The following is a 27,595-nucleotide window of genomic DNA, read 5'->3' as shown; positions in this document are numbered from 1 at the left end:
ATTTTCACTTGCAACTTGCTTAAACATGTTTAACAGTGCATGAAATGTTTTCTAAAACAAAAAGAATGATGCATTTTAGTGGCTGGATCTGGTTTTATCACATTCTGTATTGGACGTTAAAAATGAATTTTTCTCAGCCAGCAAAGGTCATAATAAGCAGTAATGCAAACTCAATCAGAGACATAGATTTTCACTTGCAACTTGCTTAAACATGTCTAACAGTGCATGAAATGTTGTCTAAAACAAAAAGAATGATGCATTTTAGTGGCTGGATCTGGTTTCATCACATTCTGTATTGGACGTTGAAAATGAGCTTTTCTCAGCCAGCAGAGCTCAAAATAAGGAGTAATGCAAACTCAGTCAGAGACATAGATTTTCACTTGCAACTTGCTTTAACATGTTTAACAGTGCATGAAATGTTGTCTAAAACAAAAAGAATGATGCATTTTAGTGGCTGGATCTGGTTTTATCACATTCTGTATTGGACGTTGAAAATGATTTTTTCTTAGCCAGCAGAGCTCAAAATAAGCAGTAATGCAAACTCAGTCAGAGACATAGATTTTCACTTGCAACTTGCTTTAACATGTTTAACAGTGCATGAAATGTTGTCTAAAACAAAAAGAATGATGCATTTTAGTGGCTGGATCTGGTTTTATCACATTCTGTATTGGACGTTGAAAATGAGCTTTTCTCAGCCAGCAGAGGTCAAAATAAGCAGTAATGCAAACTCAGTCAGAGACATAAATTTTCACTTGCAACTTGCTTAAACATGTTTAACAGTGCATGAATTGTTGTCTAAAACAAATAGAATGATGCATTTTAGTGGCTGGATCTGGTTTTATCACATTCTGTATTGGACGTTGAAAATGAAATTTTCTCAGCCTGCAGAGGTCAAAATAAGCAGTAATGCAAACTCAGTCAGAGACATAGATTTTCACTTGCAACTTGCTTAAACATGTTTAACAGTGCATGAAATGTTGTCTAAAACAAAAAGAATGATGCATTTTAGTGGCTGGATCTGGTTTTATCACATTCTGTATTGGACGTTGAAAATGAGCTTTTCTCACCCAGCAGAGGTCAAAATAAGCAGTAATGCAAACTCAGTCAGAGACATAGATTTTCACTTGCAACTTGCTTAAACATGTTTAACAGTGCATGAAATGTTGTCTAAAACAAAAAGAATGATGCATTTTAGTGGCTGGATCTGGTTTTATCACATTCTGTATTGGACGTTGAAAATGAGCTTTTCTCAGCCAGCAGAGGTCAAAATAAGCAGTAATGCAAACTCAGTCAGAGACATAGTTTTTTACTGGCAACTTGCTTAAACATGTTTAATAGTGCATGAAATGTTGTCTAAAACAAAAAGAATGATGCATTTTAGTTGCTGGATCTGGTTTTATCACATTCTGTATTGAACGTTGAAAATGAGCTTTTCTCAGCCAGCAAAGGTCAAAACAAGCAGTAATGCAAACTCAGTCAAAGACATAGATTTTCACTTGCAACTTGCTTAAACATGTTTAACAGTGCATTAAATGTTGTCTAAAACAAAAAGAATTATGCATTTTAGTGGCTGGATCTGGTTTTATCACATTCTGTATTGGACGTTGAAAATGAGCTTTTCTCAGCCAGCAGAGGTCAAAATAAGCAGTAATGCAAACTCAGTGAGAGACATAGATTTTCACTTGCAACTTGCTTTAACATGTTTAACAGTGCATGAAATGTTGTCTAAAACAAAAAGAATGATGCATTTTAGTGGCTGGATCTGGTTTTATCACATTCTGTATTGGACGTTGAAAATGATTTTTTCTTAGCCAGCAGAGCTTAAAATAAGCAGTAATGCAAACTCAGTCAGAGACATAGATTTTCACTTGCAACTTGCTTTAACATGTTTAACAGTGCATGAAATGTTGTCTAAAACAAAAAGAATGATGCATTTTAGTGGCTGGATCTGGTTTTATCACATTCTGTATTGGACGTTGAAAATGATTTTTTCTTAGCCAGCAGAGCTCAAAATAAGCAGTAATGCAAACTCAGTCAGAGACATAGATTTTCACTTGCAACTTGCTTTAACATGTTTAACAGTGCATGAAATGTTGTCTAAAACAAAAAGAATGATGCATTTTAGTGGCTGGATCTGGTTTTATCACATTCTGTATTGGACGTTGAAAATGAGCTTTTCTCAGTCAGCAGAGGTCAAAATAAGCAGTAATGCAAACTCAGTCAGAGACATAAATTTTCACTTGCAACTTGCTTAAACATGTTTAACAGTGCATGAATTGTTGTCTAAAACAAATAGAATGATGCATTTTAGTGGCTGGATCTGGTTTTATCACATTCTGTATTGGACGTTGAAAATGAAATTTTCTCAGCCTGCAGAGGTCAAAATAAGCAGTAATGCAAACTCAGTCAGAGACATAGATTTTCACTTGCAACTTGCTTAAACATGTTTAACAGTGCATGAAATGTTGTCTAAAACAAAAAGAATGATGCATTTTAGTGGCTGGATCTGGTTTTATCACATTCTGTATTGGACGTTGAAAATGAGCTTTTCTCACCCAGCAGAGGTCAAAATAAGCAGTAATGCAAACTCAGTCAGAGACATAGATTTTCACTTGCAACTTGCTTAAACATGTTTAACAGTGCATGAAATGTTGTCTAAAACAAAAAGAATGATGCATTTTAGTGGCTGGATCTGGTTTTATCACATTCTGTATTGGACGTTGAAAATGAGCTTTTCTCAGCCAGCAGAGGTCAAAATAAGCAGTAATGCAAACTCAGTCAGAGACATAGATTTTTACTGGCAACTTGCTTAAACATGTTTAATAGTGCATGAAATGTTGTCTAAAACAAAAAGAATGATGCATTTTAGTTGCTGGATCTGGTTTTATCACATTCTGTATTGAACGTTGAAAATGAGCTTTTCTCAGCCAGCAAAGGTCAAAACAAGCAGTAATGCAAACTCAGTCAAAGACATAGATTTTCACTTGCAACTTGCTTAAACATGTTTAACAGTGCATTAAATGTTGTCTAAAACAAAAAGAATTATCCATTTTAGTGGCTGGATCTGGTTTTATCACATTCTGTATTGGACGTTGAAAATGAGCTTTTCTCAGCCAGCAGAGGTCAAAATAAGCAGTAATGCAAACTCAGTGAGAGACATAGATTTTCACTTGCAACTTGCTTTAACATGTTTAACAGTGCATGAAATGTTGTCTAAAACAAAAAGAATGATGCATTTTAGTGGCTGGATCTGGTTTTATCACATTCTGTATTGGACGTTGAAAATGAGCTTTTCTCAGCCAGCAGAGGTCAAAATAAGCAGTAATGCAAACTCAGTCAGAGACATAGATTTTCACTTGCAACTTGCTTAAACATGTTTAACAGTGCATGAATTGTTGTCTAAAACAAAAAGAATGATGCATTTTAGTTGCTGGATCTGGTTTTATCACATTCTGTATTGAACGTTGAAAATGAGCTTTTCTCAGCCAGCAAAGGTCAAAACAAGCAGTAATGCAAACTCAGTCAAAGACATAGATTTTCACTTGCAACTTGCTTAAACATGTTTAACAGTGCATTAAATGTTGTCTAAAACAAAAAGAATTATGCATTTTAGTGGCTGGATCTGGTTTTATCACATTCTGTATTGGACGTTGAAAATGAGCTATTCTCAGCCAGCAGAGGTCAAAATAAGCAGTAATGCAAACTCAGTCAGAGACATAGATTTTCACTTGCAACTTGCTTTAACATGTTTAACAGTGCATGAAATGTTGTCTAAAACAAAAAGAATGATGCATTTTAGTGGCTGGATCTGGTTTTATCACATTCTGTATTGGACGTTGAAAATGAGCTTTTCTCAGCCAGCAGAGGTCAAAATAAGCAGTAATGCAAACTCAGTCAGAGACATAGATTTTCACTTGCAACTTGCTTAAACATGTTTAACAGTGCATGAAATGTTGTCTAAAACAAAAAGAATGATGCATTTTAGTTGCTGGATCTGGTTTTATCACATTCTGTATTGAACGTTGAAAATGAGCTTTTCTCAGCCAGCAAAGGTCAAAACAAGCAGTAATGCAAACTCAGTCAAAGACATAGATTTTCACTTGCAACTTGCTTAAACATGTTTAACAGTGCATTAAATGTTGTCTAAAACAAAAAGAATTATGCATTTTAGTGGCTGGATCTGGTTTTATCACATTCTGTATTGGACGTTGAAAATGAGCTTTTCTCAGCCAGCAGAGGTCAAAATAAGCAGTAATGCAAACTCAGTGAGAGACATAGATTTTCACTTGCAACTTGCTTTAACATGTTTAACAGTGCATGAAATGTTGTCTAAAACAAAAAGAATGATGCATTTTAGTGGCTGGATCTGGTTTTATCACATTCTGTATTGGACGTTGAAAATGATTTTTTCTTAGCCAGCAGAGCTCAAAATAAGCAGTAATGCAAACTCAGTCAGAGACATAGATTTTCACTTGCAACTTGCTTTAACATGTTTAACAGTGCATGAAATGTTGTCTAAAACAAAAAGAATGATGCATTTTAGTGGCTGGATCTGGTTTTATCACATTCTGTATTGGACGTTGAAAATGAGCTTTTCTCAGTCAGCAGAGGTCAAAATAAGCAGTAATGCAAACTCAGTCAGAGACATAAATTTTCACTTGCAACTTGCTTAAACATGTTTAACAGTGCATGAATTGTTGTCTAAAACAAATAGAATGATGCATTTTAGTGGCTGGATCTGGTTTTATCACATTCTGTATTGGACGTTGAAAATGAAATTTTCTCAGCCTGCAGAGGTCAAAATAAGCAGTAATGCAAACTCAGTCAGAGACATAGATTTTCACTTGCAACTTGCTTAAACATGTTTAACAGTGCATGAAATGGTGTCTAAAACAAAAAGAATGATGCATTTTAGTGGCTGGATCTGGTTTTATCACATTCTGTATTGGACGTTGAAAATGAGCTTTTCTCACCCAGCAGAGGTCAAAATAAGCAGTAATGCAAACTCAGTCAGAGACATAGATTTTCACTTGCAACTTGCTTAAACATTTTTAACAGTGCATGAAATGTTGTCTAAAACAAAAAGAATGATGCATTTTAGTGGCTGGATCTGGTTTTATCACATTCTGTATTGGACGTTGAAAATGAGCTTTTCTCAGCCAGCAGAGGTCAAAATAAGCAGTAATGCAAACTCAGTCAGAGACATAGATTTTCACTGGCAACTTGCTTAAACATGTTTAATAGTGCATGAAATGTTGTCTAAAACAAAAAGAATGATGCATTTTAGTGGCTGGATCTGGTTTTATCACATTCTGTATTGAACGTTGAAAATGAGCTTTTCTCAGCCAGCAAAGGTCAAAACAAGCAGTAATGCAAACTCAGTCAGAGACATAGATTTTCACTTGCAACTTGCTTAAACATGTTTAACAGTGCATGAAATGTTGTCTAAAACAAAAAGAATGATGCATTTTAGTGGCTGGATCTGGTTTTATCACATTCTGTATTGGATGTTAAAAATGAGCTTTCTCAGCCAGCAGAGGTCAAAATAAGCAGTAATGCAAACTGAGTCAGAGACATAGATTTTCACTTGCAACTTGCTTTAACATGTTTAACAGTGCATGAAATGTTGTCTAAAACAAAAAGAATGATGCATTTTAGTGGCTGGATCTGGTTTTATCACATTCTGTTTTGGATGTTGAAAATGAGCTTTTCTCAGCCAGCAGAGGTCAAAATAAGCAGTAATGCAAACTCAGTCAGAGACATAAATTTTCACTTGCAACTTGCTTAAACATGTTTAACAGTGCATGAATTGTTGTCTAAAACAAATAGAATGATGCATTTTAGTGGCTGGATCTGGTTTTATCACATTCTGTATTGGACGTTGAAAATGAAATTTTCTCAGCCTGCAGAGGTCAAAATAAGCAGTAATGCAAACTCAGTCAGAGACATAGATTTTCACTTGCAACTTGCTTAAACATGTTTAACAGTGCATGAAATGTTGTCTAAAACAAAAAGAATGATGCATTTTAGTGGCTGGATCTGGTTTTATCACATTCTGTATTGGACGTTGAAAATGAGCTTTTCTCACCCAGCAGAGGTCAAAATAAGCAGTAATGCAAACTCAGTCAGAGACATAGATTTTCACTTGCAACTTGCTTAAACATGTTTAACAGTGCATGAAATGTTGTCTAAAACAAAAAGAATGATGCATTTTAGTGGCTGGATCTGGTTTTATCACATTCTGTATTGGACGTTGAAAATGAGCTTTTCTCAGCCAGCAGAGGTCAAAATAAGCAGTAATGCAAACTCAGTCAGAGACATAGATTTTTACTGGCAACTTGCTTAAACATGTTTAATAGTGCATGAAATGTTGTCTAAAACAAAAAGAATGATGCATTTTAGTTGCTGGATCTGGTTTTATCACATTCTGTATTGAACGTTGAAAATGAGCTTTTCTCAGCCAGCAAAGGTCAAAACAAGCAGTAATGCAAACTCAGTCAAAGACATAGATTTTCACTTGCAACTTGCTTAAACATGTTTAACAGTGCATTAAATGTTGTCTAAAACAAAAAGAATTATGCATTTTAGTGGCTGGATCTGGTTTTATCACATTCTGTATTGGACGTTGAAAATGAGCTTTTCTCAGCCAGCAGAGGTCAAAATAAGCAGTAATGCAAACTCAGTGAGAGACATAGATTTTCACTTGCAACTTGCTTTAACATGTTTAACAGTGCATGAAATGTTGTCTAAAACAAAAAGAATGAAGCATTTTAGTGGCTGGATCTGGTTTTATCACATTCTGTATTGGACGTTAAAAATGAGCTTTTCTCAGCCAGCAGAGGTCAAAATAAGCAGTAATGCAAACTCAGTCAGAGACATAGATTTTCACTTGCAACTTGCTTAAACATGTTTAACAGTGCATGAATTGTTGTCTAAAACAAAAAGAATGATGCATTTTAGTTGCTGGATCTGGTTTTATCACATTCTGTATTGAACGTTGAAAATGAGCTTTTCTCAGCCAGCAAAGGTCAAAACAAGCAGTAATGCAAACTCAGTCAAAGACATAGATTTTCACTTGCAACTTGCTTAAACATGTTTAACAGTGCATGAAATGTTGTCTAAAACAAAAAGAATTATGCATTTTAGTGGCTGGATCTGGTTTTATCACATTCTGTATTGGACGTTGAAAATGAGCTATTCTCAGCCAGCAGAGGTCAAAATAAGCAGTAATGCAAACTCAGTCAGAGACATAGATTTTCACTTGCAACTTGCTTTAACATGTTTAACAGTGCATGAAATGTTGTCTAAAACAAAAAGAATGATGCATTTTAGTGGCTGGATCTGGTTTTATCACATTCTGTATTGGACGTTGAAAATGAGCTTTTCTCAGCCAGCAGAGGTCAAAATAAGCAGTAATGCAAACTCAGTCAGAGACATAGATTTTCACTTGCAACTTGCTTAAACATGTTTAACAGTGCATGAAATGTTGTCTAAAACAAAAAGAATGATGCATTTTAGTGGCTGGATCTGGTTTTATCACATTCTGTATTGGACGTTGAAAATGAGCTTTTCTCACCCAGCAGAGGTCAAAATAAGCAGTAATGCAAACTCAGTCAGAGACATAGATTTTCACTTGCAACTTGCTTAAACATTTTTAACAGTGCATGAAATGTTGTCTAAAACAAAAAGAATGATGCATTTTAGTGGCTGGATCTGGTTTTATCACATTCTGTATTGGACGTTGAAAATGAGCTTTTCTCAGCCAGCAGAGGTCAAAATAAGCAGTAATGCAAACTCAGTCAGAGACATAGATTTTCACTGGCAACTTGCTTAAACATGTTTAATAGTGCATGAAATGTTGTCTAAAACAAAAAGAATGATGCATTTTAGTGGCTGGATCTGGTTTTATCACATTCTGTATTGAACGTTGAAAATGAGCTTTTCTCAGCCAGCAAAGGTCAAAACAAGCAGTAATGCAAACTCAGTCAGAGACATAGATTTTCACTTGCAACTTGCTTAAACATGTTTAACAGTGCATGAAATGTTGTCTAAAACAAAAAGAATGATGCATTTTAGTGGCTGGATCTGGTTTTATCACATTCTGTATTGGATGTTAAAAATGAGCTTTCTCAGCCAGCAGAGGTCAAAATAAGCAGTAATGCAAACTGAGTCAGAGACATAGATTTTCACTTGCAACTTGCTTTAACATGTTTAACAGTGCATGAAATGTTGTCTAAAACAAAAAGAATGATGCATTTTAGTGGCTGGATCTGGTTTTATCACATTCTGTATTGGACGTTGAAAATGAGCTTTTCTCAGCCAGCAGAGGTCAAAATAAGCAGTAATGCAAACTCAGTCAGAGACATAGATTTTCACTTGCAACTTGCTTAAACATGTTTAACAGTGCATGAAATGTTGTCTAAAACAAAAAGAATGATGCATTTTAGTGGCTGGATCTGGTTTTATCACATTCTGTTTTGGACGTTGAAAATGAGCTTTTCTCAGCCAGCAGAGGTCAAAATAAGCAGTAATGCAAACTCAGTCAGAGACATAGATTTTCACTTGCAACTTGCTTAAACATGTTTAACAGTGCATGAATTGTTGTCTAAAACAAATAGAATGATGCATTTTAGTGGCTGGATCTGGTTTTATCACATTCTGTATTGGACGTTGAAAATGAAATTTTCTCAGCCTGCAGAGGTCAAAATAAGAAGTAATGCAAACTCAGTCAGAGACATAGATTTTCACTTGCAACTTGCTTAAACATGTTTAACAGTGCATGAAATGTTGTCTAAAACAAAAAGAATGATGCATTTTAGTGGCTGGATCTGGTTTTATCACATTCTGTATTGGACGTTGAAAATGAGCTTTTCTCACCCAGCAGAGGTCAAAATAAGCAGTAATGCAAACTCAGTCAGAGACATAGATTTTCACTTGCAACTTGCTTAAACATGTTTAACAGTGCATGAAATGTTGTCTAAAACAAATAGAATGATGCATTTTAGTGGCTGGATCTGGTTTTATCACATTCTGTATTGGACGTTGAAAATGAAATTTTCTCAGCCTGCAGAGGTCAAAATAAGCAGTAATGCAAACTCAGTCAGAGACATAGATTTTCACTTGCAACTTGCTTAAACATGTTTAACAGTGCATGAAATGTTGTCTAAAACAAAAAGAATGATGCATTTTAGTGGCTGGATCTGGTTTTATCACATTCTGTATTGGACGTTGAAAATGAGCTTTTCTCAGCCAGCAGAGGTAAAAATAAGCAGTGATGCAAACTCAGTCAGAGACATAGATTTTCACTTGCAACTTGCTTAAACATGTTTAACAGTGCATGAAATGTTGTCTAAAACAAAAAGAATGATGCATTTTAGTGGCTGGATCTGGTTTTATCACATTCTGTATTGGACGTTGAAAATGAGCTTTTCTCAGCTAGCAGAGGTCAAAATAAGCAGTAATGCAAACTCAGTCAGAGACATAGATTTTCACTGGCAACTTGCTTAAACATGTTTAATAGTGCATGAAATGTTGTCTAAAACAAAAAGAATGATGCATTTTAGTGGCTGGATCTGGTTTTATCACATTCTGTATTGAACATTGAAAATTAGCTTTTCTCAGCCAGCAAAGGTCAAAACAAGCAGTAATGCAAACTCAGTCAGAGACATAGATTTTCACTTGCAACTTGCTTAAACATGTTTAACAGTGCATGAAATGTTGTCTAAAACAAAAAGAATGATGCATTTTAGTGGCTGGATCTGGTTTTATCACATTCTGTATTGGATGTTAAAAATGAGCTTTCTCAGCCAGCAGAGGTCAAAATAAGCAGTAATGCAAACTGAGTCAGAGACATAGATTTTCACTTGCAACTTGCTTTAACATGTTTAACAGTGCATGAAATGTTGTCTAAAACAAAAAGAATGATGCATTTTAGTGGCTGGATCTGGTTTTATCACATTCTGTATTGGACGTTGAAAATGAGCTTTTCTCAGCCAGCAGAGGTCAAAATAAGCAGTAATGCAAACTCAGTCAGAGACATAGATTTTCACTTGCAACTTGCTTAAACATGTTTAACAGTGCATGAAATGTTGTCTAAAACAAAAAGAATGATGCATTTTAGTGGCTGGATCTGGTTTTATCACATTCTGTTTTGGACGTTGAAAATGAGCTTTTCTCAGCCAGCAGAGGTCAAAATAAGCAGTAATGCAAACTCAGTCAGAGACATAGATTTTCACTTGCAACTTGCTTAAACATGTTTAACAGTGCATGAATTGTTGTCTAAAACAAATAGAATGATGCATTTTAGTGGCTGGATCTGGTTTTATCACATTCTGTATTGGACGTTGAAAATGAAATTTTCTCAGCCTGCAGAGGTCAAAATAAGAAGTAATGCAAACTCAGTCAGAGACATAGATTTTCACTTGCAACTTGCTTAAACATGTTTAACAGTGCATGAAATGTTGTCTAAAACAAAAAGAATGATGCATTTTAGTGGCTGGATCTGGTTTTATCACATTCTGTATTGGACGTTGAAAATGAGCTTTTCTCACCCAGCAGAGGTCAAAATAAGCAGTAATGCAAACTCAGTCAGAGACATAGATTTTCACTTGCAACTTGCTTAAACATGTTTAACAGTGCATGAAATGTTGTCTAAAACAAATAGAATGATGCATTTTAGTGGCTGGATCTGGTTTTATCACATTCTGTATTGGACGTTGAAAATGAAATTTTCTCAGCCTGCAGAGGTCAAAATAAGCAGTAATGCAAACTCAGTCAGAGACATAGATTTTCACTTGCAACTTGCTTAAACATGTTTAACAGTGCATGAAATGTTGTCTAAAACAAAAAGAATGATGCATTTTAGTGGCTGGATCTGGTTTTATCACATTCTGTATTGGACGTTGAAAATGAGCTTTTCTCAGCCAGCAGAGGTAAAAATAAGCAGTGATGCAAACTCAGTCAGAGACATAGATTTTCACTTGCAACTTGCTTAAACATGTTTAACAGTGCATGAAATGTTGTCTAAAACAAAAAGAATGATGCATTTTAGTGGCTGGATCTGGTTTTATCACATTCTGTATTGGACGTTGAAAATGAGCTTTTCTCAGCTAGCAGAGGTCAAAATAAGCAGTAATGCAAACTCAGTCAGAGACATAGATTTTCACTGGCAACTTGCTTAAACATGTTTAATAGTGCATGAAATGTTGTCTAAAACAAAAAGAATGATGCATTTTAGTGGCTGGATCTGGTTTTATCACATTCTGTATTGAACATTGAAAATTAGCTTTTCTCAGCCAGCAAAGGTCAAAACAAGCAGTAATGCAAACTCAGTCAGAGACATAGATTTTCACTTGCAACTTGCTTAAACATGTTTAACAGTGCATGAAATGTTGTCTAATACAAAAAGAATGATGCATTTTAGTGGCTGGATCTGGTTTTATCACATTCTGTATTGGACGTTGAAAATGAGCTTTTCTCAGCCAGCAGAGGTCAAAATAAGCAGTAATGCAAACTCAGTCAGAGACATAGATTTTCACTTGCAACTTGCTTAAACATGTCTAACAGTGCATCAAATGTTGTCTAAAACAAAAAGAATGATGCATTTTAGTGGCTGGATCTGGTTTTATCACATTCTGTATTGGATGTTGAAAATGAGCTTTTCTCATCCAGCAGAGGTCAAAATAAGCAGTAATGCCAACTCAGTCAGAGACATAGATTTTCACTTGCAACTTGCTTAAACATGTTTAACAGTGCATGAAATGTTGTCTAAAACAAAAAGAATGATGCATTTTAGTGGCTGGATCTGGTTTTATCACATTCTGTATTGGACGTTGAAAATGATTTTTTCTTAGCCAGCAGAGCTCAAAATAAGCAGTAATGCAAACTCAGTCAGAGACATGGATTTTCACTTGCAACTTGCTTAAACATGTTTAACAGTGCATGAATTGTTGTCTAAAACAAATAGAATGATGCATTTTAGTGGCTGGATCTGGTTTTATCACATTCTGTATTGGATGTTGAAAATGAAATTTTCTCAGCCTGCAGAGGTCAAAATAAGCAGTAATGCAAACTCAGTCATAGACATAGATTTTCACTTGCAACTTGCTTAAACATGTTTAACAGTGCATGAAATGTTGTCTAAAACAAAAAGAATGATGCATTTTAGTGGCTGGATCTGGTTTTATCACATTCTGTATTGGACGTTGAAAATGAGCTTTTCTCAGCTAGCAGAGGTCAAAATAAGCAGTAATGCAAACTCAGTCAGAGACATAGATTTTCACTGGCAACTTGCTTAAACATGTTTAATAGTGCATGAAATGTTGTCTAAAACAAAAAGAATGATGCATTTTAGTGGCTGGATCTGGTTTTATCACATTCTGTATTGAACATTGAAAATTAGCTTTTCTCAGCCAGCAAAGGTCAAAACAAGCAGTAATGCAAACTCAGTCAGAGACATAGATTTTCACTTGCAACTTGCTTAAACATGTTTAACAGTGCATGAAATGTTGTCTAATACAAAAAGAATGATGCATTTTAGTGGCTGGATCTGGTTTTATCACATTCTGTATTGGACGTTGAAAATGAGCTTTTCTCAGCCAGCAGAGGTCAAAATAAGCAGTAATGCAAACTCAGTCAGAGACATAGATTTTCACTTGCAACTTGCTTAAACATGTCTAACAGTGCATCAAATGTTGTCTAAAACAAAAAGAATGATGCATTTTAGTGGCTGGATCTGGTTTTATCACATTCTGTATTGGACGTTGAAAATGAGCTTTTCTCATCCAGCAGAGGTCAAAATAAGCAGTAATGCAAACTCAGTCAGAGACATAGATTTTCACTTGCAACTTGCTTAAACATGTTTAACAGTGCATGAAATGTTGTCTAAAACAAAAAGAATGATGCATTTTAGTGGCTGGATCTGGTTTTATCACATTCTGTATTGGACGTTAAAAATGAATTTTTCTCAGCCAGCAGAGGTCATAATAAGCAGTAATGCAAACTCAATCAGAGACATAGATTTTCACTTGCAACTTGCTTAAACATGTTTAACAGTGCATGAAATGTTGTCTAAAACAAAAAGAATGATGCATTTTAGTGGCTGGATCTGGTTTCATCACATTCTGTATTGGACGTTGAAAATGAGCTTTTCTCAGCCAGCAGAGCTCAAAATAAGCAGTAATGCAAACTCAGTCAGAGACATGGATTTTCACTTGCAACTTGCTTAAACATGTTTAACAGTGCATGAATTGTTGTCTAAAACAAATAGAATGATGCATTTTAGTGGCTGGATCTGGTTTTATCACATTCTGTATTGGATGTTGAAAATGAAATTTTCTCAGCCTGCAGAGGTCAAAATAAGCAGTAATGCAAACTCAGTCAGAGACATAGATTTTCACTTGCAACTTGCTTAAACATGTTTAACAGTGCATGAAATGTTGTCTAAAACAAAAAGAATGATGCATTTTAGTGGCTGGATCTGGTTTTATCACATTCTGTATTGGACGTTGAAAATGAGCTTTTCTCAGCTAGCAGAGGTCAAAATAAGCAGTAATGCAAACTCAGTCAGAGACATAGATTTTCACTGGCAACTTGCTTAAACATGTTTAATAGTGCATGAAATGTTGTCTAAAACAAAAAGAATGATGCATTTTAGTGGCTGGATCTGGTTTTATCACATTCTGTATTGAACATTGAAAATTAGCTTTTCTCAGCCAGCAAAGGTCAAAACAAGCAGTAATGCAAACTCAGTCAGAGACATAGATTTTCACTTGCAACTTGCTTAAACATGTTTAACAGTGCATGAAATGTTGTCTAATACAAAAAGAATGATGCATTTTAGTGGCTGGATCTGGTTTTATCACATTCTGTATTGGACGTTGAAAATGAGCTTTTCTCAGCCAGCAGAGGTCAAAATAAGCAGTAATGCAAACTCAGTCAGAGACATAGATTTTCACTTGCAACTTGCTTAAACATGTCTAACAGTGCATCAAATGTTGTCTAAAACAAAAAGAATGATGCATTTTAGTGGCTGGATCTGGTTTTATCACATTCTGTATTGGATGTTGAAAATGAGCTTTTCTCATCCAGCAGAGGTCAAAATAAGCAGTAATGCCAACTCAGTCAGAGACATAGATTTTCACTTGCAACTTGCTTAAACATGTTTAACAGTGCATGAAATGTTGTCTAAAACAAAAAGAATGATGCATTTTAGTGGCTGGATCTGGTTTTATCACATTCTGTATTGGACGTTAAAAATGAATTTTTCTCAGCCAGCAGAGGTCATAATAAGCAGTAATGCAAACTCAATCAGAGACATAGATTTTCACTTGCAACTTGCTTAAACATGTTTAACAGTGCATGAAATGTTGTCTAAAACAAAAAGAATGATGCATTTTAGTGGCTGGATCTGGTTTCATCACATTCTGTATTGGACGTTGAAAATGAGCTTTTCTCAGCCAGCAGAGCTCAAAATAAGGAGTAATGCAAACTCAGTCAGAGACATAGATTTTCACTTGCAACTTGCTTTAACATGTTTAACAGTGCATGAAATGTTGTCTAAAACAAAAAGAATGATGCATTTTAGTGGCTGGATCTGGTTTTATCACATTCTGTATTGGATGTGAAAATGATTTTTTCTTAGCCAGCAGAGCTCAAAATAAGAAGTAATGCAAACTCAGTCAGAGACATAGATTTTCACTTGCAACTTGCTTAAACATGTTTAACAGTGCATGAAATGTTGTCTAAAACAAAAAGAATGATGCATTTTAGTGGCTGGATCTGGTTTTATCACATTCTGTATTGGACGTTGAAAATGAGCTTTTCTCAGCCAGAAGAGGTCAAAATAAGCAGTAATGCAAACTCAGTCAGAGACATAGATTTTCACTTGCAACTTGCTTTAACATGTTTAACAGTGCATGAATTGTTGTTTAAAACAAAAAGAATGATGCATTTTAGTGGCTGGATCTGGTTTTATCACATTCTGTATTGGACTTTGAAAATGAGCTTTTCTCAGCCAGCAGAGGTCAAAATAAGCAGTAATGCAAACTCAGTCAGAGACATAGATTTTCACTTGCAACTTGCTTAAACATGTTTAACAGTGCATGAAATGTTGTCTAAAACAAAAAGAATGATGCATTTTAGTGGCTGAATCTGGTTTTATCACATTCTGTATTGGACGTTGAAAATGAGCTTTTCTCAGCCAGCAGAGGTCAAAATAAGCAGTAATGCAAACTCAGTCAGAGACATATATTTTCACTTGCAACTTGCTTTAACATGTTTAACAGTGTATGAAATGTTGTCTAAAACAAAAAGAATGATGCATTTTAGTGGCTGGATCTGGTTTTATCACATTCTGTATTGGACGTTGAAAATGAGCTTTTCTCAGCCAGCAGAGGTCAAAATAAGCAGTAATGCAAACTCAGTCAGAGACATAGATTTTCACTTGCAACTTGCTTAAACATGTTTAACAGTGCATGAATTGTTGTCTAAAACAAAAAGAATGATGCATTTTAGTGGCTGGATCTGGTTTTATCACATTCTGTATTGGACGTTGAAAATGAGCTTTTCTCACCCAGCAGAGGTCAAAATAAGCAGTAATGCAAACTCAGTCAGAGACATAGATTTTCACTTGCAACTTGCTTAAACATGTTTACGGTGCATGAAATGTTGTCTAAAACAAAAAGAATGATGCATTTTAGTGGCTGGATCTGGTTTTATCACATTCTGTATTGGACGTTAAAAATGAATTTTTCTCAGCCAGCAGAGGTCATAATAAGCAGTAATGCAAACTCAATCAGAGACATAGATTTTCACTTGCAACTTGCTTAAACATGTTTAACAGTGCATGAAATGTTGTCTAAAACAAAAAGAATGATGCATTTTAGTGGCTGGATCTGGTTTCATCACATTCTGTGTTGGACGTTGAAAATGAGCTTTTCTCAGCCAGCAGAGCTCAAAATAAGGAGTAATGCAAACTCAGTCAGAGACATAGATTTTCACTTGCAACTTGCTTTAACATGTTTATCAGTGCATGAAATGTTGTCTAAAACAAAAAGAATGATGCATTTTAGTGGCTGGATCTGGTTTTATCACATTCTGTATTGGACGTTGAAAATGATTTTTTCTTAGCCAGCAGAGCTCAAAATAAGCAGTAATGCAAATTCAGTCAGAGACATGGATTTTCACTTGCAACTTGCTTAAACATGTTTAACAGTGCATGAATTGTTGTCTAAAACAAATAGAATGATGCATTTTAGTGGCTGGATCTGGTTTTATCACATTCTGTATTGGACGTTGAAAATGAGCTTTTCTCAGCCAGCAGAGGTCAAAATAAGCAGTAATGCAAACTCAGTCAGAGACATAGATTTTCACTTGCAACTTGCTTAAACATGTTTAACAGTGCATGAAATGTTGTCTAAAACAAAAAGAATGATGCATTTTAGTGGCTGGATCTGGTTTTATCACATTCTGTATTGGACGTTGAAAATGAGCTTTTCTCACCCAGCAGAGGTCAAAATAAGCAGTAATGCAAACTCAGTCAGAGACATAGATTTTCACTTGCAACTTGCTTAAACATGTTTAACAGTGCATGAAATGTTGTCTAAAACAAAAAGAATGATGCATTTTAGTGGCTGGATCTGGTTTTATCACATTCTGTATTGGACGTTGAAAATGAGCTTTTCTCAGCCAGCAGAGGTCAAAATAAGCAGTAATGCAAACTCAGTCAGAGACATAGATTTTCACTGGCAACTTGCTTAAACATGTTTAATAGTGCATGAAATGTTGTCTAAAACAAAAAGAATGATGCATTTTAGTGGCTGGATCTGGTTTTATCACATTCTGTATTGAACGTTGAAAATGAGCTTTTCTCAGCCAGCAAAGGTCAAAACAAGCAGTAATGCAAACTCAGTCAGAGACATAGATTTTCACTTGCAACTTGCTTAAACATGTTTAACAGTGCATGAAATGTTGTCTAAAACAAAAAGAATGATGCATTTTAGTGGCTGGATCTGGTTTTATCACATTCTGTATTGGATGTTAAAAATGAGCTTTCTCAGCCAGCAGAGGTCAAAATAAGCAGTAATGCAAACTGAGTCAGAGACATAGATTTTCACTTGCAACTTGCTTTAACATGTTTAACAGTGCATGAAATGTTGTCTAAAACAAAAAGAATGATGCATTTTAGTGGCTGGATCTGGTTTTATCACATTCTGTATTGGACGTTGAAAATGAGCTTTTCTCAGCCAGCAGAGGTCAAAATAGGCAGTAATGCAAACTCAGTCAGAGACATAGATTTTCACTTGCATCTTGCTTTAACATGTTTAACAGTGCATGAAATGTTGTCTAAAACAAAAAGAATGATGCATTTTAGTGGCTGGATCTGGTTTTATCACATTCTGTATTGGACGTTGAAAATGAGCTTTTCTCAGCCAGCAGAGGTCAAAATAAGCAGTAATGCAAACTCAGTCAGAGACATAGATTTTCACTTGCATCTTGCTTTAACATGTTTAACAGTGCATGAAATGTTGTCTAAAACAAAAAGAATGATGCATTTTAGTGGCTGGATCTGGTTTTATCACATTCTGTATTGGACGTTGAAAATGAGCTTTTCTCAGCCAGCAGAGGTCAAAATAAGCAGTAATGCAAACTCAGTCAGAGACATAGATTTTCACTTGCAACTTGCTTAAACATGTTTAACAGTGCATGAATTGTTGTCTAAAACAAATAGAATGATGCATTTTAGTGGCTGGATCTGGTTTTATCACATTCTGTATTGGACGTTGAAAATGAAATTTTCTCAGCCTGCAGAGGTCAAAATAAGAAGTAATGCAAACTCAGTCAGAGACATAGATTTTCACTTGCAACTTGCTTAAACATGTTTAACAGTGCATGAAATGTTGTCTAAAACAAAAAGAATGATGCATTTTAGTGGCTGGATCTGGTTTTATCACATTCTGTATTGGACGTTGAAAATGAGCTTTTCTCACCCAGCAGAGGTCAAAATAAGCAGTAATGCAAACTCAGTCAGAGACATAGATTTTCACTTGCAACTTGCTTAAACATGTTTAACAGTGCATGAAATGTTGTCTAAAACAAATAGAATGATGCATTTTAGTGGCTGGATCTGGTTTTATCACATTCTGTATTGGACGTTGAAAATGAAATTTTCTCAGCCTGCAGAGGTCAAAATAAGCAGTAATGCAAACTCAGTCAGAGACATAGATTTTCACTTGCAACTTGCTTAAACATGTTTAACAGTGCATGAAATGTTGTCTAAAACAAAAAGAATGATGCATTTTAGTGGCTGGATCTGGTTTTATCACATTCTGTATTGGACGTTGAAAATGAGCTTTTCTCAGCCAGCAGAGGTCAAAATAAGCAGTAATGCAAACTCAGTCAGAGACATAGATTTTCACTTGCAACTTGCTTAAACATGTTTAACAGTGCATGAATTGTTGTCTAAAACAAAAAGAATGATGCATTTTAGTTGCTGGATCTGGTTTTATCACATTCTGTATTGAACGTTGAAAATGAGCTTTTCTCAGCCAGCAAAGGTCAAAACAAGCAGTAATGCAAACTCAGTCAAAGACATAGATTTTCACTTGCAACTTGCTTAAACATGTTTAACAGTGCATGAAATGTTGTCTAAAACAAAAAGAATTATGCATTTTAGTGGCTGGATCTGGTTTTATCACATTCTGTATTGGACGTTGAAAATGAGCTATTCTCAGCCAGCAGAGGTCAAAATAAGCAGTAATGCAAACTCAGTCAGAGACATAGATTTTCACTTGCAACTTGCTTTAACATGTTTAACAGTGCATGAAATGTTGTCTAAAACAAAAAGAATGATGCATTTTAGTGGCTGGATCTGGTTTTATCACATTCTGTATTGGACGTTGAAAATGAGCTTTTCTCAGCCAGCAGAGGTCAAAATAAGCAGTAATGCAAACTCAGTCAGAGACATAGATTTTCACTTGCAACTTGCTTAAACATGTTTAACAGTGCATGAAATGTTGTCTAAAACAAAAAGAATGATGCATTTTAGTGGCTGGATCTGGTTTTATCACATTCTGTATTGGACGTTGAAAATGAGCTTTTCTCACCCAGCAGAGGTCAAAATAAGCAGTAATGCAAACTCAGTCAGAGACATAGATTTTCACTTGCAACTTGCTTAAACATTTTTAACAGTGCATGAAATGTTGTCTAAAACAAAAAGAATGATGCATTTTAGTGGCTGGATCTGGTTTTATCACATTCTGTATTGGACGTTGAAAATGAGCTTTTCTCAGCCAGCAGAGGTCAAAATAAGCAGTAATGCAAACTCAGTCAGAGACATAGATTTTCACTTGCAACTTGCTTAAACATGTTTAACAGTGCATGAAATGTTGTCTAAAACAAAAAGAATGATGCATTTTAGTGGCTGGATCTGGTTTTATCACATTCTGTATTGGATGTTAAAAATGAGCTTTCTCAGCCAGCAGAGGTCAAAATAAGCAGTAATGCAAACTGAGTCAGAGACATAGATTTTCACTTGCAACTTGCTTTAACATGTTTAACAGTGCATGAAATGTTGTCTAAAACAAAAAGAATGATGCATTTTAGTGGCTGGATCTGGTTTTATCACATTCTGTATTGGACGTTGAAAATGAGCTTTTCTCAGCCAGCAGAGGTCAAAATAAGCAGTAATGCAAACTCAGTCAGAGACATAGATTTTCACTTGCAACTTGCTTAAACATGTTTAACAGTGCATGAAATGTTGTCTAAAACAAAAAGAATGATGCATTTTAGTGGCTGGATCTGGTTTTATCACATTCTGTTTTGGACGTTGAAAATGAGCTTTTCTCAGCCAGCAGAGGTCAAAATAAGCAGTAATGCAAACTCAGTCAGAGACATAGATTTTCACTTGCAACTTGCTTAAACATGTTTAACAGTGCATGAATTGTTGTCTAAAACAAATAGAATGATGCATTTTAGTGGCTGGATCTGGTTTTATCACATTCTGTATTGGACGTTGAAAATGAAATTTTCTCAGCCTGCAGAGGTCAAAATAAGAAGTAATGCAAACTCAGTCAGAGACATAGATTTTCACTTGCAACTTGCTTAAACATGTTTAACAGTGCATGAAATGTTGTCTAAAACAAAAAGAATGATGCATTTTAGTGGCTGGATCTGGTTTTATCACATTCTGTATTGGACGTTGAAAATGAGCTTTTCTCACCCAGCAGAGGTCAAAATAAGCAGTAATGCAAACTCAGTCAGAGACATAGATTTTCACTTGCAACTTGCTTAAACATGTTTAACAGTGCATGAAATGTTGTCTAAAACAAATAGAATGATGCATTTTAGTGGCTGGATCTGGTTTTATCACATTCTGTATTGGACGTTGAAAATGAAATTTTCTCAGCCTGCAGAGGTCAAAATAAGCAGTAATGCAAACTCAGTCAGAGACATAGATTTTCACTTGCAACTTGCTTAAACATGTTTAACAGTGCATGAAATGTTGTCTAAAACAAAAAGAATGATGCATTTTAGTGGCTGGATCTGGTTTTATCACATTCTGTATTGGACGTTGAAAATGAGCTTTTCTCAGCCAGCAGAGGTAAAAATAAGCAGTGATGCAAACTCAGTCAGAGACATAGATTTTCACTTGCAACTTGCTTAAACATGTTTAACAGTGCATGAAATGTTGTCTAAAACAAAAAGAATGATGCATTTTAGTGGCTGGATCTGGTTTTATCACATTCTGTATTGGACGTTGAAAATGAGCTTTTCTCAGCTAGCAGAGGTCAAAATAAGCAGTAATGCAAACTCAGTCAGAGACATAGATTTTCACTGGCAACTTGCTTAAACATGTTTAATAGTGCATGAAATGTTGTCTAAAACAAAAAGAATGATGCATTTTAGTGGCTGGATCTGGTTTTATCACATTCTGTATTGAACATTGAAAATTAGCTTTTCTCAGCCAGCAAAGGTCAAAACAAGCAGTAATGCAAACTCAGTCAGAGACATAGATTTTCACTTGCAACTTGCTTAAACATGTTTAACAGTGCATGAAATGTTGTCTAATACAAAAAGAATGATGCATTTTAGTGGCTGGATCTGGTTTTATCACATTCTGTATTGGACGTTGAAAATGAGCTTTTCTCAGCCAGCAGAGGTCAAAATAAGCAGTAATGCAAACTCAGTCAGAGACATAGATTTTCACTTGCAACTTGCTTAAACATGTCTAACAGTGCATCAAATGTTGTCTAAAACAAAAAGAATGATGCATTTTAGTGGCTGGATCTGGTTTTATCACATTCTGTATTGGATGTTGAAAATGAGCTTTTCTCATCCAGCAGAGGTCAAAATAAGCAGTAATGCCAACTCAGTCAGAGACATAGATTTTCACTTGCAACTTGCTTAAACATGTTTAACAGTGCATGAAATGTTGTCTAAAACAAAAAGAATGATGCATTTTAGTGGCTGGATCTGGTTTTATCACATTCTGTATTGGACGTTAAAAATGAATTTTTCTCAGCCAGCAGAGGTCATAATAAGCAGTAATGCAAACTCAATCAGAGACATAGATTTTCACTTGCAACTTGCTTAAACATGTTTAACAGTGCATGAAATGTTGTCTAAAACAAAAAGAATGATGCATTTTAGTGGCTGGATCTGGTTTCATCACATTCTGTATTGGACGTTGAAAATGAGCTTTTCTCAGCCAGCAGAGCTCAAAATAAGGAGTAATGCAAACTCAGTCAGAGACATAGATTTTCACTTGCAACTTGCTTTAACATGTTTAACAGTGCATGAAATGTTGTCTAAAACAAAAAGAATGATGCATTTTAGTGGCTGGATCTGGTTTTATCACATTCTGTATTGGATGTGAAAATGATTTTTTCTTAGCCAGCAGAGCTCAAAATAAGAAGTAATGCAAACTCAGTCAGAGACATAGATTTTCACTTGCAACTTGCTTAAACATGTTTAACAGTGCATGAAATGTTGTCTAAAACAAAAAGAATGATGCATTTTAGTGGCTGGATCTGGTTTTATCACATTCTGTATTGGACGTTAAAAATGAGCTTTTCTCAGCCAGAAGAGGTCAAAATAAGCAGTAATGCAAACTCAGTCAGAGACATAGATTTTCACTTGCAACTTGCTTTAACATGTTTAACAGTGCATGAATTGTTGTTTAAAACAAAAAGAATGATGCATTTTAGTGGCTGGATCTGGTTTTATCACATTCTGTATTGGACTTTGAAAATGAGCTTTTCTCAGCCAGCAGAGGTCAAAATAAGCAGTAATGCAAACTCAGTCAGAGACATAGATTTTCACTTGCAACTTGCTTAAACATGTTTAACAGTGCATGAAATGTTGTCTAAAACAAAAAGAATGATGCATTTTAGTGGCTGAATCTGGTTTTATCACATTCTGTATTGGACGTTGAAAATGAGCTTTTCTCAGCCAGCAGAGGTCAAAATAAGCAGTAATGCAAACTCAGTCAGAGACATATATTTTCACTTGCAACTTGCTTTAACATGTTTAACAGTGTATGAAATGTTGTCTAAAACAAAAAGAATGATGCATTTTAGTGGCTGGATCTGGTTTTATCACATTCTGTATTGGACGTTGAAAATGAGCTTTTCTCAGCCAGCAGAGGTCAAAATAAGCAGTAATGCAAACTCAGTCAGAGACATAGATTTTCACTTGCAACTTGCTTAAACATGTTTAACAGTGCATGAATTGTTGTCTAAAACAAAAAGAATGATGCATTTTAGTGGCTGGATCTGGTTTTATCACATTCTGTATTGGACGTTGAAAATGAGCTTTTCTCACCCAGCAGAGGTCAAAATAAGCAGTAATGCAAACTCAGTCAGAGACATAGATTTTCACTTGCAACTTGCTTAAACATGTTTACGGTGCATGAAATGTTGTCTAAAACAAAAAGAATGATGCATTTTAGTGGCTGGATCTGGTTTTATCACATTCTGTATTGGACGTTAAAAATGAATTTTTCTCAGCCAGCAGAGGTCATAATAAGCAGTAATGCAAACTCAATCAGAGACATAGATTTTCACTTGCAACTTGCTTAAACATGTTTAACAGTGCATGAAATGTTGTCTAAAACAAAAAGAATGATGCATTTTAGTGGCTGGATCTGGTTTCATCACATTCTGTGTTGGACGTTGAAAATGAGCTTTTCTCAGCCAGCAGAGCTCAAAATAAGGAGTAATGCAAACTCAGTCAGAGACATAGATTTTCACTTGCAACTTGCTTTAACATGTTTATCAGTGCATGAAATGTTGTCTAAAACAAAAAGAATGATGCATTTTAGTGGCTGGATCTGGTTTTATCACATTCTGTATTGGACGTTGAAAATGATTTTTTCTTAGCCAGCAGAGCTCAAAATAAGCAGTAATGCAAATTCAGTCAGAGACATGGATTTTCACTTGCAACTTGCTTAAACATGTTTAACAGTGCATGAATTGTTGTCTAAAACAAATAGAATGATGCATTTTAGTGGCTGGATCTGGTTTTATCACATTCTGTATTGGACGTTGAAAATGAGCTTTTCTCAGCCAGCAGAGGTCAAAATAAGCAGTAATGCAAACTCAGTCAGAGACATAGATTTTCACTTGCAACTTGCTTAAACATGTTTAACAGTGCATGAAATGTTGTCTAAAACAAAAAGAATGATGCATTTTAGTGGCTGGATCTGGTTTTATCACATTCTGTATTGGACGTTGAAAATGAGCTTTTCTCACCCAGCAGAGGTCAAAATAAGCAGTAATGCAAACTCAGTCAGAGACATAGATTTTCACTTGCAACTTGCTTAAACATGTTTAACAGTGCATGAAATGTTGTCTAAAACAAAAAGAATGATGCATTTTAGTGGCTGGATCTGGTTTTATCACATTCTGTATTGGACGTTGAAAATGAGCTTTTCTCAGCCAGCAGAGGTCAAAATAAGCAGTAATGCAAACTCAGTCAGAGACATAGATTTTCACTGGCAACTTGCTTAAACATGTTTAATAGTGCATGAAATGTTGTCTAAAACAAAAAGAATGATGCATTTTAGTGGCTGGATCTGGTTTTATCACATTCTGTATTGAACGTTGAAAATGAGCTTTTCTCAGCCAGCAAAGGTCAAAACAAGCAGTAATGCAAACTCAGTCAGAGACATAGATTTTCACTTGCAACTTGCTTAAACATGTTTAACAGTGCATGAAATGTTGTCTAAAACAAAAAGAATGATGCATTTTAGTGGCTGGATCTGGTTTTATCACATTCTGTATTGGATGTTAAAAATGAGCTTTCTCAGCCAGCAGAGGTCAAAATAAGCAGTAATGCAAACTGAGTCAGAGACATAGATTTTCACTTGCAACTTGCTTTAACATGTTTAACAGTGCATGAAATGTTGTCTAAAACAAAAAGAATGATGCATTTTAGTGGCTGGATCTGGTTTTATCACATTCTGTATTGGACGTTGAAAATGAGCTTTTCTCAGCCAGCAGAGGTCAAAATAGGCAGTAATGCAAACTCAGTCAGAGACATAGATTTTCACTTGCATCTTGCTTTAACATGTTTAACAGTGCATGAAATGTTGTCTAAAACAAAAAGAATGATGCATTTTAGTGGCTGGATCTGGTTTTATCACATTCTGTATTGGACGTTGAAAATGAGCTTTTCTCAGCCAGCAGAGGTCAAAATAAGCAGTAATGCAAACTCAGTCAGAGACATAGATTTTCACTTGCATCTTGCTTTAACATGTTTAACAGTGCATGAAATGTTGTCTAAAACAAAAAGAATGATGCATTTTAGTGGCTGGATCTGGTTTTATCACATTCTGTATTGGACGTTGAAAATGAGCTTTTCTCAGCCAGCAGAGGTCAAAATAAGCAGTAATGCAAACTCAGTCAGAGACATAGATTTTCACTTGCAACTTGCTTAAACATGTTTAACAGTGCATGAATTGTTGTCTAAAACAAATAGAATGATGCATTTTAGTGGCTGGATCTGGTTTTATCACATTCTGTATTGGACGTTGAAAATGAAATTTTCTCAGCCTGCAGAGGTCAAAATAAGAAGTAATGCAAACTCAGTCAGAGACATAGATTTTCACTTGCAACTTGCTTAAACATGTTTAACAGTGCATGAAATGTTGTCTAAAACAAAAAGAATGATGCATTTTAGTGGCTGGATCTGGTTTTATCACATTCTGTATTGGACGTTGAAAATGAGCTTTTCTCACCCAGCAGAGGTCAAAATAAGCAGTAATGCAAACTCAGTCAGAGACATAGATTTTCACTTGCAACTTGCTTAAACATGTTTAACAGTGCATGAAATGTTGTCTAAAACAAATAGAATGATGCATTTTAGTGGCTGGATCTGGTTTTATCACATTCTGTATTGGATGTTGAAAATGAAATTTTCTCAGCCTGCAGAGGTCAAAATAAGCAGTAATGCAAACTCAGTCAGAGACATAGATTTTCACTTGCAACTTGCTTAAACATGTTTAACAGTGCATGAAATGTTGTCTAAAACAAAAAGAATGATGCATTTTAGTGGCTGGATCTGGTTTTATCACATTCTGTATTGGACGTTGAAAATGAGCTTTTCTCAGCCAGCAGAGGTAAAAATAAGCAGTGATGCAAACTCAGTCAGAGACATAGATTTTCACTTGCAACTTGCTTAAACATGTTTAACAGTGCATGAAATGTTGTCTAAAACAAAAAGAATGATGCATTTTAGTGGCTGGATCTGGTTTTATCACATTCTGTATTGGACGTTGAAAATGAGCTTTTCTCAGCTAGCAGAGGTCAAAATAAGCAGTAATGCAAACTCAGTCAGAGACATAGATTTTCACTGGCAACTTGCTTAAACATGTTTAATAGTGCATGAAATGTTGTCTAAAACAAAAAGAATGATGCATTTTAGTGGCTGGATCTGGTTTTATCACATTCTGTATTGAACATTGAAAATTAGCTTTTCTCAGCCAGCAAAGGTCAAAACAAGCAGTAATGCAAACTCAGTCAGAGACATAGATTTTCACTTGCAACTTGCTTAAACATGTTTAACAGTGCATGAAATGTTGTCTAATACAAAAAGAATGATGCATTTTAGTGGCTGGATCTGGTTTTATCACATTCTGTATTGGACGTTGAAAATGAGCTATTCTCAGCCAGCAGAGGTCAAAATAAGCAGTAATGCAAACTCAGTCAGAGACATAGATTTTCACTTGCAACTTGCTTAAACATGTCTAACAGTGCATCAAATGTTGTCTAAAACAAAAAGAATGATGCATTTTAGTGGCTGGATCTGGTTTTATCACATTCTGTATTGGATGTTGAAAATGAGCTTTTCTCATCCAGCAGAGGTCAAAATAAGCAGTAATGCCAACTCAGTCAGAGACATAGATTTTCACTTGCAACTTGCTTAAACATGTTTAACAGTGCATGAAATGTTGTCTAAAACAAAAAGAATGATGCATTTTAGTGGCTGGATCTGGTTTTATCACATTCTGTATTGGACGTTAAAAATGAATTTTTCTCAGCCAGCAGAGGTCATAATAAGCAGTAATGCAAACTCAATCAGAGACATAGATTTTCACTTGCAACTTGCTTAAACATGTTTAACAGTGCATGAAATGTTGTCTAAAACAAAAAGAATGATGCATTTTAGTGGCTGGATCTGGTTTCATCACATTCTGTGTTGGACGTTGAAAATGAGCTTTTCTCAGCCAGCAGAGCTCAAAATAAGGAGTAATGCAAACTCAGTCAGAGACATAGATTTTCACTTGCAACTTGCTTTAACATGTTTATCAGTGCATGAAATGTTGTCTAAAACAAAAAGAATGATGCATTTTAGTGGCTGGATCTGGTTTTATCACATTCTGTATTGGACGTTGAAAATGATTTTTTCTTAGCCAGCAGAGCTCAAAATAAGCAGTAATGCAAACTCAGTCAGAGACATGGATTTTCACTTGCAACTTGCTTAAACATGTTTAACAGTGCATGAATTGTTGTCTAAAACAAATAGAATGATGCATTTTAGTGGCTGGATCTGGTTTTATCACATTCTGTATTGGATGTTGAAAATGAAATTTTCTCAGCCTGCAGAGGTCAAAATAAGCAGTAATGCAAACTCAGTCAGAGACATAGATTTTCACTTGCAACTTGCTTAAACATGTTTAACAGTGCATGAAATGTTGTCTAAAACAAAAAGAATGATGCATTTTAGTGGCTGGATCTGGTTTTATCACATTCTGTATTGGACGTTGAAAATGAGCTTTTCTCAGCTAGCAGAGGTCAAAATAAGCAGTAATGCAAACTCAGTCAGAGACATAGATTTTCACTGGCAACTTGCTTAAACATGTTTAATAGTGCATGAAATGTTGTCTAAAACAAAAAGAATGATGCATTTTAGTGGCTGGATCTGGTTTTATCACATTCTGTATTGAACATTGAAAATTAGCTTTTCTCAGCCAGCAAAGGTCAAAACAAGCAGTAATGCAAACTCAGTCAGAGACATAGATTTTCACTTGCAACTTGCTTAAACATGTTTAACAGTGCATGAAATGTTGTCTAATACAAAAAGAATGATGCATTTT

The sequence above is a fragment of the Danio rerio genome, chromosome 14, assembly GCF_049306965.1.
Source record: "Danio rerio strain Tuebingen ecotype United States chromosome 14, GRCz12tu, whole genome shotgun sequence".
Lineage (NCBI taxonomy): Eukaryota > Metazoa > Chordata > Actinopteri > Cypriniformes > Danionidae > Danio > Danio rerio.
The sequence above is the reverse complement of the archived record's forward strand: the minus strand, read 5'-3'. Positions refer to the sequence as shown.